This window comes from Aedes aegypti, chromosome 2 (genome assembly GCF_002204515.2).
Source record: "Aedes aegypti strain LVP_AGWG chromosome 2, AaegL5.0 Primary Assembly, whole genome shotgun sequence".
Lineage (NCBI taxonomy): Eukaryota > Metazoa > Arthropoda > Insecta > Diptera > Culicidae > Aedes > Aedes aegypti.
The window spans coordinates 65522516-65537625 of record NC_035108.1 but is presented as its reverse complement, the minus strand read 5'-3'; the positions used below and the strand labels follow the sequence as shown (position 1 = coordinate 65537625).

Sequence of the window (15110 nt, the reverse complement as noted above, 5' to 3'; positions counted from 1 at the left end):
TTTCTCTTCCTGAACTTTTCCGGAACCTCCATGCGGGACGCACCGACAAAAAACTCGAGGCCGGGGATTGGTTTGGTGTCCGTATCGATGACCATGGCGAGACAACCTGGCTTGCAGCCACTCACTCCGCGCACGCAATTTGGCCACCGTGTTTTGATTGTCAGTCTGGTTTGGCGCTGTTCTAGCAAACAACCTTCGATTGGCCCCGCTCCCGCTAGGGCTTCCACCGAACGATCGTTAATCGAAATTAATTAGTCTCGAACTAGCCCCACCTAGCTCGATCACAAGACAGTGATACTAGAAACGACGCGACACGCTTGAATTCTGAGTTGAGACTAACTTATTCATTTATTTCATTTTATCTACAGAGTTTGAGTTATATGGGATTTTGATGATGCAGCCGTTTTGCTGCACTCTCCACCGCCTTGAGTCGGCGCGCATTTTCCTCCATCGCCAGGCAATGACGATGATGATGATGATGACTACGAAGAGGGTATCAATGGTATACCCAACTATCGTGTGCGTGGAGATGTTATTCTCCACGGTGACTTCTGGGTTGTCTCTTGAAAACGGCCACATGTCTCCTATTACGTGCGGTGCTTCGTCGAAATTTATGTTGCCACTGCGGCTTACATTGTTGCTGCCTCGTTTATAGTTGAAAAGGCAGCGCGTGGAAACTGCTGATGTGACAGTATATCGGTGTGGAGTCCATCGGTCAGGCTGATGCAACTTCGGACCACCGACCGACCGGATGTTTTTCGCTTGCTTCATCGGTTGATGGCGATCGTTAGATCGCTACACTGGTGGCCAATGTTTTTGGCACACCAGGCGCCTTCCTGACCTTAAAACACGTAACCCAGCCCGCTTCATGGTGTGCTGGACGAACCACCTCGACGAATTGACCTTTTTGGCCACGTCTTGGGTGGAAAGGTTCGTGTTATTCCTAAAGTACTGCCTTATCTTCTGCGCATTCTCTGGTTACAGTCAACTTTCGTTCATTGCACTAAAACTGTAGCCCACTTAGTGAAAGGCTTTCACTAGTCGGGCTGAGTTTCGAGGTGTCATAGAAAAAAAGGTAGCATAGAACAAAAGAAAAACAACATTGATAAATCACGTCTTATGTCAGAAAATGACGTTTGCCTTCGTTTTAGGTGAGCTATACCCCAACTAACGGGAGCCCAATTAAAACGAAGCCCACTTAAGATAGTGCAACGAACGGAACTCGACTGTATTCTGTTTCCGGTTTTCAAGCGCTTCCATCGCGCCACTCGATGATCTTCGTTTCCTGAGGGGTCTATTTTATAAGTCGAGTCAATCAAAATTACTCGACTGGAGTCACTGTCGACCGAAAAATTCGCTCGACTCAGCTCTGTCACTCTAGTTTTTCGACAGTTGTCACTCTATGTGACTGGATTACTAAGGAAAATGAACGGGGTTTTTTTTTGTTTTTTTACAAGGGGGCAATCTGCAAACAGATTCCCTGAGAAGGTAACTTTGGGAATGCGTGGATGACGCACCAACGACGACCCACTAAAACCAGCCTATGCACTATACTTGAACAATTCTTTTAGAATTGCTCAAGTGGTGAACAGCGCATCGACATGACCCTTGAACTCAGAACATATCTCCCCGAAACCACATGCAGTGAGCATGCGACCTCTCACAACAATGAAACGGGGGCAATCGAACACGACATGCTCCGCTGTTTCCTCCACACCAACACAATGGATCATTAAAATAACCAAAACGGCCGCTATGGAAAGCATAGATAGCGCCACCGTAGCCTTGTGTGTTTGTCAGAACAGCAATGCTGTCACAACGTTAAATCCCATATACAGTGGCGCCATTGTTTTGATGCGGTGACCACTTGCAAAAACTACCTTCAATGATCCATTGGGGCACGCAGGAGATTCTGAATGCTCGAACCTATGCAGGTACTGTCTATAGCAACCATGTCCTGACAGAAACTGCGTCAGGTGGAAGTTCACTTCCCCATGGTTTCTACTATACCTTCGTTTATTGCGAGTCGGGTCAGCTCTGACCCTTGGTTTAAAGCCGAAAACGCCATTAGACACAGCAGCTTGTGTAAAAAACATGACCGCCAGAAATCGCCAAATGGCATTAAGTTAACAGATCGCTCACACAGCCAACGTGCTCAACGCTGAAAACGATTCAACCTTATTTGTGCTTGGTGGTAGAGCTGACTCTTGATGGATCCAATATCTTATGAAAAAACTTGTGGGAAGTGCTCGAGTAAACATAAGCGAAACACGTCAGTTGTTTTTGATCCGTCGAATCTGTTGCATGCTCCTTTGTGGGTGAGCGACGGAATCCGGATCGGTTCACCTAGTAACCGCACTTTCGATATCTTTCATCCGTGTATATGCTCACATATTGATTTTGAATTATATTTTTATTGTTTACCAAAACGAATCCTTTCTTATATCCAAAATCCCAGTGTTTTCTTGTGGAAGTGCAGAGAACTCCTCGGCTTCTATAAAGCAAGTTACCCGTCAACATTCCCCTCCTATCCCCAAATTGATCTACATTCGGACGCAGCCGGCGCCGTTATTGTTATTATACTAATGAGAGCACCAGTACTTATACATTGAAGTTGCTTCTGATCCAGAGTAGCGTATGTTGGTTCCCTGTGTAAGAACAGCTGTTCTTGCAATAACGGATTAGCATCTGCGGGCGGTCAATCATGCTCATGCTCAGTTTAATCTAACACTGATCCATATCTGTGGATTTTTCGTAACTAATTGAATATTCAATATTCATGTTTAATACTCCTTCTTTTTCCTACCTCTGTTCGAAGCTTTCGTCTGACAGCTTCTGTTTGTGACCCGGTAAGAATGACCATATGGCCATTAATACTTCTTCAATCAACAACGCGATCCAACCGCCAAAACAAACTGAAAAACCATTCTGGTTCCTGTGCTCGTCACCAGACTTTCAGCGATCGCTAGAGGGTAAATTCGCTTGCTCGCTTCACGGCAGGCATACGTCGTCTCTTTCACTCCCTCCAGTTCACTTCAGCGAAGTGCTCATTGCACTTGACTTGCCAAGCACCGAACGAAACGCCGGCCAATGACGACGACGGCGCACTGGCTGCCGTCCGAAATCGGGTCCCTCGCCTGGCATCAGCCGAACCCGAAGCAGTTGCCGTTTCGCTTTCACATCGCATCGGCTGCGCTTGGGGCTCCTCTCGCGCGAACACGAACTCCCAACCGACTCACACACGAACAGACGGCGAACGGCGTTTTCGGCTTGGTCGCTCCTTCTGGACGATAAACACGCACCAAGACCACAGTAGGCGTACGCGTGTTTTTGAATCGTCGGGATTTGTCTCTATTCCTTCGCTGTCGTCGCGCTCGTATTATTGTTGTGCATCGGAATTGAACCACAGCAGGCGGGCAGGCTTGCGATGGTCACGGGTTTTTGGAAGTGATTTATGCGTTGTTTGTGTTCCGGTCCGGAAGAAAAAAAAACTAGAAAATACGGATACTGGAGAATCACGGCCAGTTTCCGAGTGTTGTTGTGAAGGTGAAATTGAAAAAAAAAACACCGGTCAGAAAGGAGCGGGCACGATTGTATTGTTCGGGAAACGAGTGAGCCAGACACCGAACAAAAAGGTAAACAAACAGTTAACCGGATCCCGGTATGGGCCCATAATCGATCAGTCATTGTACGCAGCACACCGATTACCCTTTGCTGATGATCACATCCACGAAGGAGTTCGATAACATTTTCGGCTGTCCAATAAGTCACTCATCGTAACAGCTAATAAATCGTCGCAAAGCACAGCAGGCACTGATTGACGATTTATTGTCATGGTTACTCGGCGTAATCGCCTTCCGACGATTGGATTGCTTCGTTTTATTTTCGTTTCTTGGCGGTTCACGACATCCAACTGAGCGATCACGGTGTACTATATTTAAGAAGGTGATATATTCCGAAAACTGACAGCTACTTGACGACGTCATTCCTATCCACCTCGAACAAATTTTCAAAAAAAATTGATCTAGTGGTCCGGATAGTATATGGTACGATAGGAGTGACGTCACATGTTTTCAACCAAACTTGATGTTTACATCAGTGAAGAGCCTGCCTTGTTAATTTTTTATGCCGTGCTGAGCGATAAGAATGGCATTCATTGAAAGGGAAGGCACCGAAAAAAAAACGCATCGTTCGACATGAATGAGTAACAATTTTTCTTCGTTTCGTTTTACCGATTCTATTTGATGAAGTCGTTTTTATCCCATATTGTGAAAACTGTCGATTTCAACCGAATTGGGATTCGTCGTGGCATGGTTATTGCTTGTTTGGAATGAAAATATGTGATTCAGACAAAAACGACGTTCTGAGCCAGTGGACGAAGGAAAACAATAATTAGATTTGATACACCCTCCCGAGAAGAAGAAAAAGGCGAATAAGAAGATCAACGAGCGTGGCGAACCGGTGGATTTAAGAACCGTCCAACAACAAATCTGCTTTCAGAGTGCAGATGATGTCGGGTATTGATTCTGCTGTACGATGTTTCTTCAAACGAGCACGTGAATCGAATAATGATAAACATGCTTGCCGGCGGGCAGGTTTTGATATTTATTTTCGTTTCCTGAGCAATAGACGAAAAAGTGGTGGGGAGCATATATTTCTTCTCCTCGCGGGAAATCAAACTGGACTTCTGTCTGTCTGACGATAATTCGTTGATCATCTCCGGCAGCGAATCAAACAAACCATTCAGAGTGTATTTATAGAAATGGGAATGGCTTGCTGACCGGCTGGCATGGCACCATATCTGTGGGTTAAGGAGTGGCTAAAAACCTTTTGAATTGGTAATCGTTCTTTTCGGTGAGAGTGGGATGTTAATAGTCCGATGAAATTTCCAATCAAAACAATTCATGTTAATGAGGTTTGGTTAAATAAAATTTCTGGGATTCAATTTGGGTAGAGTGGCCAACAAGATCTGTTCCTATATGTATAATGTATAAACATTCAAGATGCCTATTCTTAAATTAAAAAATCGAACTTAAAAACCCCAGATTATATTCTTTTGGACTTCTTAAAGTTAGAATAGTAACGAACTGCAAAACCCAAATATGTGAAAAAATGCCTTCTCAGTTGTTTTCAAGGATTCATATTTGTGACTAAATTGAAGGCGCAGTTTTTATTCGGAAAAGCCAACACATAGAAGACTAGACTAATATGCGCAAATGGACAAATAAATTTGACAGTGGATGAGAGAAAACTGTTAATGTCCATTGACCACAGAGAGGACGGCTTGGATGTGCAACCAATGCGCAAATTCAATCCACATAAATGGTCAAAACGTTTAATAGACATTTTCCATCGTATTGTCATTCCCATTAACATCACCAAATATTCCGTTACAAGAGGAAGTAGAGTTCTTTGCAATTTGCAAAAGTAGGTATTCGATCAATCTATTCTATCTATTCCGTAGTTTTCGACAATACGTAGCCAGACCAGCTCTCGCCTGTTGGAGCGTGCGTGAAGCAATTACACAGCCTAACAAAAATGACATCTTTGCGTGTCTCATGGATTAAATTATGTGTCTCTAGTAGATTTGGGGCCGCTGAATCTGATGCCGTTCTCAGAAATGTCCCTGTATGTCACAATTTTTAGCTACAGGTCGCCAAAGTTGTATAAAACACTGGTTTAATTGATGTTTACATGAAATTTAAGGTATGGTTTATCAAACTTCTTTGTGATGCAATCGAGCAAGCATGCAAAATAAGACTTCAACTATCATTTGAGATATAATTTGGTTGAAATTGTATGATAATTTTATTTATCAAATCGATATTTTCAACATGCTTTTTGTTTCTCTTATATGAAAAGAATACAATACTTTTCTAAAACACAAAAAAAAACTTCTGAACGTCGATAGTATTATGAACTTTGCTGATAAGTATTGTTATACACAAAGTTTTAATTATGTGGCAAATTAAGCATATAAATTGCCTCACAAGCTGGCAAACTTGCATACAAGTTGGCTGTGATAGTCAAATTTTGCATTATCAACAGCCAATATCTCGAAAACTAGACGTGGTGTGATATTTTTTTTAAAACGGCAATGGATTTGGCAACCCTTAATTAAGTAAATAGTGGTATTTTGATGCTTGAGACAAAAACGTGTTCCGCAGTGTTATTAGTCCAAACTCTCTAGATTCCGTATCGGACGGAAAAAAGTGGCCATCAAAAAGTGGTCTAGGACTGTACGACACGAGTAACTACAAACATAACCACATTTTCAGTGTAACGTTGCTTTTATTTAACAATCCCCAAGAGCTGTCAGGTAATAATGCATAAATCGAAGTTTTCAAATTAAACACCACATTACTGATGCACTCAATTTCTTGATTGATTGTTGCATTAGTTCAACTGTAAAATTTCCCAATTTCACTTGAAAACAACTTTAATCAATGCTTTAACGTAATGCAGCTACATAGCAATGATATAGAGCGTCATGGTTATTTGGACCTACCCTGAAAACCACTTTTTGGTGTTCTGTTGCATATCAGCCTACTTTCCTAGCCTAGGAAGACCCTCCTTAGCCGAGTGGTTAGAGTCCGTGGCAAAGCCATGCTGAAGGTGTTTTGGCACGATTCCCGGTCGGTCCAGGATCTTCTTTCGTAATGGATATTTCCTTGACTTCCCTGGGCATAAAGTATCATCGTACCTGCCACATGATACAAGAATGCGAAAATGGCAACTTTGGCAAAGAAAGCTCTCAGTTGGAAGTGCTCATCCAATATTAAGCAAGCTTTGTACCAGTGAGAACGTAATGCCAAGAAACAGAAGAAGAAGATCAGCCTTTTTATGGAGGCCAATACATACAATGTTTTGGAACAACCGACTTGAAGCAACTTAGCCGAAGAAGGTCAAATCATTACAGATCTTTTCAAGCAATTTACTGCTGCTCTACGCAATCTTATCCCGCGGTCCATAAGGATTATACAGAATATGAGATAAGTAGGCGTAGAAAGGCATTTTAAACCTGGCACGTTTTATTCAGGTGAATGGCAGTAATTTTTCATGGAAGACAAAAAAATGTTTGGGTAATAACGCATAGATAACCAAATTGCTCAAAGTACAAACTTCATTGTTCAAGGAAGCCTTATTATGAATTCTTAAGATGTTCCAAAACGATCAAATAGGTTCACAATTTCCTTAGGAAAAAGCAATGTAAGGCTTCAGAAATTGTGAAACAATTTTTGGAGATAAGTCAAATAATTTTGTAAGAATTTTTCATACTTTCAACATGAACGCCCATCTAATTTCTCCTATTTATACTTTTTATCTACAATAGGATTCCGCAATTTCTCGGATTCATCTAAAAAAATAATTACTTAACCTTTCAAAAGTTCGACGTTTTTTTGAAATTCCTCCAATTCAGTGGCGATTCCCTAACCTCAAATCTACCTGTTCCATGAATACAAATTCTTGACTTTATGCAACCAATTTGCATCTATCAAGTGAAGATTTGCTAAAAAGGAAGATTCCAGTCATTTACTATTTGGTTTATGATCTCAATATGTGGAAAAAGGCATTTCTAGATGCGTAGAACAGGTTAAAAGTGAGGTTACGAGTCGCCTCTGCTCCAATTAATTGGGTTTTGTAAAATCGTAGTGAGATATTTTGCCTAAAGATCTATCAGAAAATTGTCTATGTATTCCTTTAAATACCCTTCCCAAAAGTTTTACTAGAAGTAGGTACCTTTGCGAAGTTTGTCAAAAGCCTTCAATTTGAAGGCTTCAAAAATGTTTTTCCAAAATACTTTACAAATTGCGTCACAAATTCGTCAATGGGTTTTATGGTAATTCTGCTTCAAAGAAGGACGGTGGTAGGTTATTTGGCATAATGGTCGTTTGGATAATAATCGTTTGGCATAATGAGTCTGAAATCAATAATTTCTCAAGATGACATTCGTTTTTACGTTTCTTTTGAATCTTTCTGATGACATCAGGCAGAAATCGATAACATTAATCTGCTCAAGTTATCAGCGAAAAGAGAAATCGATTACTGCTGATACTTCGATGGGTTGTGCTACTTTACCCCGACTGTTGGTACCTCAAATGTAGTTTCCCGAACGCCAATTCTCCGAATGTCAGTTCCCCTAATATCCCGTTTCCCCGATTAGCCCATTTCCCCGAAAAGTTGTTGGTTCTCATTATTGACGTAACTTTATACATTTCAAGGTGGTGAACGAACTGCACCCTTCTTTATTTAATTGGTCGTTCAACCGTCCTCAGATTTTTTCAAAATGAGTAGAGACGAGAATGACAGAATACCTCCTTCTTGGGATTGCTTATCGTTTTTTCTCGTTCACTATACAGCCACTGAAGACTATTATAGCGCCATTTTAAACTGCACCACTTTTCGGGGAAACCGGTCATTCGGGGAAATGGCATTCGGGGAACTGACATTTGGAGAAACGACATTCGGGGAAAAGTAGCACAATCTGAACGCAATTTTTGATGTCCTTTCGTTTTATTATGCCGTGATAATTTTTGACGTCCAATCTTTTAATGGTCAATCATAAATTATGTCTTCTTTTCAGAATTGTCTGTTCTTTTCATTTATACTGTTTAAGATTTTATTATTTAGTAAAGCTAAATCTTAACCATTTTTTTATTTTGTTGTTTTATAATTCTTGCAATTCTTGGAATGATAATCACTCTAGAACCTGCCACTATTCAACATTTTTTTTGCAAACACATTATCTCCTTTCGAGATATGCTGGAAAAAATATTATTTCAATCACAAATTTTCCGTTTTTTTATAATAGACGATGTTGTTTAAAAATGCATTAAGCATTTTAAACGAAAAATAATAAGCTTTCATATATAGGCTATTTATGCATTATGCTGCAATAATATATCTTCGGATTAGAGCTTTTTATATTGGGCAAGTAAATTTTACCTCCTTATATGAAGTGATTTTCATCAAGTGTTTCGTCCATACTGGGACAGAGCTTGATCTGCAGCAAAATATTCTATTAGCGTTCCCTTTATTAATAACTGCGAACTTTCGCTACCAATTTACTGTTTTCAAATATGTATATCGCAACAAGCTAAAGGATCCTCTGGGATGTTCTGGGATGTAGAGAAAATTATTATTCCGGAAAGACCTTCCACCAGACCCGTCACGAGTTTTATTTAGTTATGCTCTCTAATGTCACAACAATTTTTAACATTCATTGCTTGGAAAATCTTTGAACAAACATCACGCTTGTTGAGAACCTATCAAAACATTTTTTATTGGGCTTGGTGGTGTTGATCTCGGTAATAGCTTCGAAAATGCTGATATTCATTCTAAGTCAATCATTACGCCAAACAGCCATTATGCCAAATGACAATTATGCCAAACGACTACTATACCAAACGACTTCATACCAAACGGGGTACAATGGGAAGGACATAGTGGGGCTTGGGAATGGTTCTCTGTTGCTCATCCGAGAGCTATATCAGGGTAGCTTGATTCTCGTACCATGGCGTTGATACCAATTTCTTGCCGGTATTCGTCTGCTGCATAAATGCTAGAATTTAAAAAAATATCTGGTTGAATTTCTTGATATTTTTTCGAGGAATTTAAGAAAGAATTACAATATCTTCTAGTAAGCCTGTCGAAAAAAATCTTTAAAATATCTTCATAGCACTAGCGAAAGACAAAATATCTGTAATATACTTGGACGCATCTCTGGAGAATTTTTCGAAAGAATCGTAGAACGTAATGTAAAGAAAAACAATTATGTAGTTTTCTGAAGAAAACCATAATTAAATCCTACAATCTTTTTAAATTTTTTCACGGAAGAGTGCTTGAAACAACTGAAAGTATTTCGTGCTAGAAATATCGTAGCTGATTGGGAATGTTAACTTTTATTCAACAAGGAAATTTCGAAAAAAAAATTATAAAGTTTTTTTTTTTGAGATGGTTGGAATGCGAAGAAAAAAGTTCTTTATGATTTTTAAAATTTAGTTAGAACTGCGGTGACGTCTTGGAGAAAAATCTAGTGAAATATCAAAATCAATTCTAAACAATCTTGCTGAAAATTTCCGAAAGATTAACGGAAAGATTTGTTATATAAATCTGAAAAGAAATTTTTTAAATAACCTCAAAGGCAACGTTGGAGAAATGCTTGGTGAATTCTGGGAAGAATTTGCGGAAAGAATCCTTGCTTGGTAATCTTGAAGACAATTCTGATGAGACTCCTAGAATTTCTTGGACAAATCCTCAGTAATTTCATAAAATTCTAAACATATTGATGGCGTAACGACTTGATGGAATTATTAATAAGTAAGTTTTGGAAAAATCTCTGAACCATTCTCTGGCTGAATTCTTCAAGAGAGTTTTCTAAGCAAGCTCATAGAGATTCTTCAAGAAATGTTTTGGTGAGTTCAGGAAGTCTATAGAAACTCCAGGAAATATCTGTTGAATAAAAACTTCTAATCCAGTAAATGATTTTCTGTTGGAATCCTACGAGGTATTCAGTGAAACCTGGTAAGGGAGCACTCGAAAAATGTATTGGAAAAAGTATGGAATCGATAAATGATAAATTCCTTTTACGGAATCTCTCAAAAGCTGGTTGAATACCCAAAAAAAGTTTGTGGAAGTATCACTAGGGATATTCCACGTGAGTTCTTTCAAATAATTATTGAAAGATTTTTTCAATGAACTATCAATTCACTTACATGGAATATTTTACTTATTTATAACTGAAATTAACAGATAACATTACATTAGAATATCTAAAAGTAAACAGTTGCAGCTGTTTAAATAATTTTGGGATTTAACATTCATATTTACGGTATAAGAATTGAAATTAGTTTTTGGCAAATTTTGTAGCATATCGTGGTTTAAATTTCGTGATTAACTAGTTTTGATTATGACTTCAGTTTTGCATTTTGTTTTCTTTTCAATACTGCAGATACAGATGTTTCCATGACTTTTTTTTCCAAATTCATTTCAAAATTGAGATCACACAATATTGTGTATGTATTTTTCATTAGTTTTGTTTGCTGCAGGAAGCATTAATTTAGTGAAAATCTTGCTCAAAAATTTTGGCAGTATTTTGCAAAATCTCAAACAAGTTTCTCACATGATCTGATAAATCATTCTCACAGAGTTTTTGACAAGATTTCTAACAATATAAGGTGATTCTTAAGTATTAAATTCAGTTATAAATTTAGTATAAAATTCGAACACCATTGACACAATGTAAAGGACATAAATTTTAAAATGTTTCAGGCGTTTCATGCAGTTCTTTCAGGATCCTGGACATAATAAACGCCAAATTCTGTAATTCCCACTCGATCCTGAGCAGGGTTCTCTGCAGCAAGTGCAGAATTAAAAAAATATCATCTTAACCCCTCTACCGGCAGCTTCATTTTTTACCGCTAAAAATATTCATATCGCGATAACTTTTTTGTTTTCCGATATTTTAGCACCATTTTTTCACAAGCCCTCAAGAATCTCTTCTAGTTAAAGAATATGTGCCCATATTGATAATTGGTCATCTGGATCCAGAGATATTCCGAAATTCCTTGGGGGACCGACGCGTAGCCATAACCCACTTAAATATCTCAGGCAACAGAATTTTTATTGTATTCGGATATTCACTCCACCTGAATGATACATCAATACGAGTACCGAACGATACCTCATGCAAACCATCGGGGTTCATTTTTAATTTGAACATCTAGTCACCCTGGAAACGTGTTTCTGGTTACCTCTATCACTGTTTTGTTTTGATTCTGCTTTCCGTTCCACAGCGTTCCATTCCTACTTCGTTCCATGAGCTAAATGACGTTTGAACCATTTTTAATCTGAACGATGTGCAAATTGACCCGATGGCGTTCCATCAGTATTGCTCAGTCGCTGTGCAGCTGCTCTGGCTGATCCACTTTCGAAAATTTTCACTCGGTCTTTCAATTATGGTATATTTCCGGCCATTTGGAAACAATCGTACATGTTTCCGGTCTTCAAGGTTGGAGATAGGGAAAATGTTAGAAATTACAGAGGAATTACAAGCTTGTCAGCAGTATCGAAGCTGTTCGAAATTATCGTCAGTGAAGTCATTCTTAGTCAGTCGAAGCACTACGTCTCACTCGATCAGCATGGTTTTATGCCTGGAAGATCTGTCACTACGAATCTGCTTTGCTTTACTAATACATGTATAACTGCTATGGAGGAGAAAGCACAGGTTGATGTGATCTACACCGATTTGAAGGCGGCCTTTGACCGAATCGATCATAATATTCTATTGTCGAAGCTTATTCGCCTTGGTGCGACTAATAAACTCGCATCATGGCTCGCCTCCTATTTGATCGGAAGGCAGCTACGTGTTAAAATCGATTCCTGCGTTTCGACCTCAATCTGTAATTCGTCGGGTGTACCCCAAGGAAGCAATTTGGGTCCCCTATTGTTTACACTGTTTTTCAACGACGTCGCTTCTACATTAGGTGTGAACTGCAAAATCATCTATGCTGACGACATGAAAATTTATCTGGTGATTCGATCAGTGGAAAACTGCCATCGTCTGCAAAATCTGATAGACAAATTTATTGACTGGTGCCAACTGAACAAGTTAATTGTCAGCATTCCAAAGTGCTCTGAAATGACATTCCACCGCTCTAAACAACCAATTTTGTTCGACTATAGGATGAATGGATCCAGACTTCGTAGGGTTGATGAAGTGATTGATTTAGGAGTGACGTTGGACTCGAAATTGACCTTCAACAATCACTATGCGTCAATAATAGCCAAGGCAAATCGACAGCTGGGCTTCATATCGAAAATAGCCAAAGATTTCACAGACCCGTACTGTTTGAAATCACTATACTGCGCGCTGGTACGGCCAATTCTCGAAACTGCTTCCATTGTTTGGACGCCAAATGATGTTTCCTGGACATTGAGGATCGAACGTGTCCAACGAAGGTTCATTCGGATGGCCCTGCGTCATCTACCCTGGCGTAATCCACTGAATCTTCCTGCATATCCTGCTCGGTGCAAGCTACTCAACATGGACACCCTTGAGAAAAGGCGTAAAATTCAACAGGCGATGTTTGTAGCTAAACTTCTGAACAATGAAATTGATTGTCCACGACTGCTTTCCATGCAAGATATTCGGGCTGCTCAACGACCTCTCCGGCAGCGATCATTGCTACAAGGCAGATTTCACCGATCTACGTTTGGATATAATGAACCAGTGTCGTCGATGATTCGCTCATTCACTATGGTTGAAGATTTCTTTGAGTTCGCTGAAACAACTGTGTGTTTTAAAAACAAGATTACTCGCTCGTCCATTTTGTAATTTCTTTGTTATTAGTTCATTCATTAAGACCTTGAAGTCAGATGGATAATATTGGTAAATAAATAAATAAATAAATAAATTAGCGGGGTACAAATTGAAAAGTGTTAAGATTAAATGTGGTCAACCCTGGGAGGGAGAAACCAATACGAAATTTATGTACGTCAAGGTGAGCCGAGATTCTGCTGTCACGAACTGTCACTGTGAGCCCAGATCTAAAATAATGGACAAACATGATAGAAGCGCGTATTTAATTAAAACGTATTTTTGCATTTTATCAAATGTGAAAAAAATCGATTGAAAAGCTATTCATGTTTATTCAAAAGTATTGTCACAATAGCACCTTTTATCCTGATTGAATATAAAGTGTTCAAATACGCATTATTTTCTTTTTCCAATAAAAACAAAAATTAAATGCACAGAAAACTTTGGCCCTTTTTTCATGTTTGTAAAGAACGATCGAAGGAACACAACAAAAGAAAACTAGCGATTTTCATCAAGTCTGCCTTGATTGTCTTTGGCAAGCTGGTGTTTTCTTACGATTCGAAATAACTTTGTGTCATATTTCGTTGTACTATCGGTGCCTCCCTCCCAGGGTCAACCCAACGGAGGTACCCGGTAGTTTGTGAAAAAATGAAGCAATTTGGTGCAGCCGTCTTTGAGTAATGAGCATTTACATTTCTGGTACCGCGCTGGACAATTAAAGATCTTGGAAACTCTAGAAATCTTTTATCGTAATTTTCAGATTTCTCTCTCGGATTCAAATAATTTTTTGTCTGTAAACTGGCCCACATATCTAGTCTCTAGAAGTGGCCGGAGGAACTCGGGAATACTCCTGTAGCCGGAGTTACAGTAAGGCCCATAAAAAAAATGCGAAAATCGTCATATCATGTTTTATGGTAGTTTTTACATACAAAATGTGAATGAAACATAAATCTTATTCATTATTTGTATTGTATAATCGATTTAGACTCATTTTTTTCGATTTGGACTTGATTTTTATCTGTTACTTTCACCTTACCAGAGAGGGATTGGAAGCATACCTTCAAATTTTATCATGCGGACGTTGAGTTCAATATCTGTGTGATGAAAGCTTCTAAAACATCAACGATGGCGTGAGATTCTTCACAGGCCTTGTCTCCAGCATTCGCCCATTTAAATGATATAATTGGTTCATACCTAGGTCATTGGAGAATGTAACATATTTTCGAAAAAAAACGGCTCATTTTGGAGAGCTTTGATTGAACATTCATATAAGTCTGATAAGTGGCTCCATTTTGCTCAAAACCTATGAGCTAGTATTGAAATAAGTTGTCTCTAACCGAAGGAACAAATTTCATCCTCAAAAATCTGTTATAGGCCTCCGTATTTATTTTTTATTCAACTTTAACAAAAAAAAAAGGCATATCAAATCTATAAGACGCAAATGCCCTTAAAACTATGACCCTGGTAAAATATTGTATTGTGGTGATGAAAAACACGTTCTCTAAGAACTCCTTCATCCTCTGATAACAAATAGTCTAAAATTTTCAACAATAAAGTGTGATTTATGAAGGTGAAAAGTTTATCACAAGAGTATACGACAATCAGACGCTGTTTCTTGCATTGGGCGGACAAAACCTCTGAGCTTCTTTGCTTTATTACATTATTTAGGACAGTAAGAAAAATATGACAACAGCGAAGTTATGTCAGAATATACTACAATAATCAGTAATTACATTCACTAGCAAAAACAATTTAAATAACGCTTGTGGATGCTATATTCACGTTCAAACAA

The 15110-nt window shown here is 38.9% G+C and overlaps 1 protein-coding gene across 2 annotated transcripts in view; it reads left to right on the top strand.

Moving 5' to 3' along the window:
- The first annotated feature begins 3135 nt into the window (after positions 1-3135).
- The window catches only part of LOC5564628 (homeobox protein PKNOX1), a 293860-nt gene continuing 281885 nt past the window's right edge, over positions 3136-15110 (top strand). For both annotated transcript variants that reach the window (XM_021841086.1, XM_021841082.1), the window contains exon 1: positions 3136-3635. The gene's annotated coding sequence lies outside the window, so the exon portion shown is untranslated. The remainder of the gene's footprint in view (positions 3636-15110) is intronic.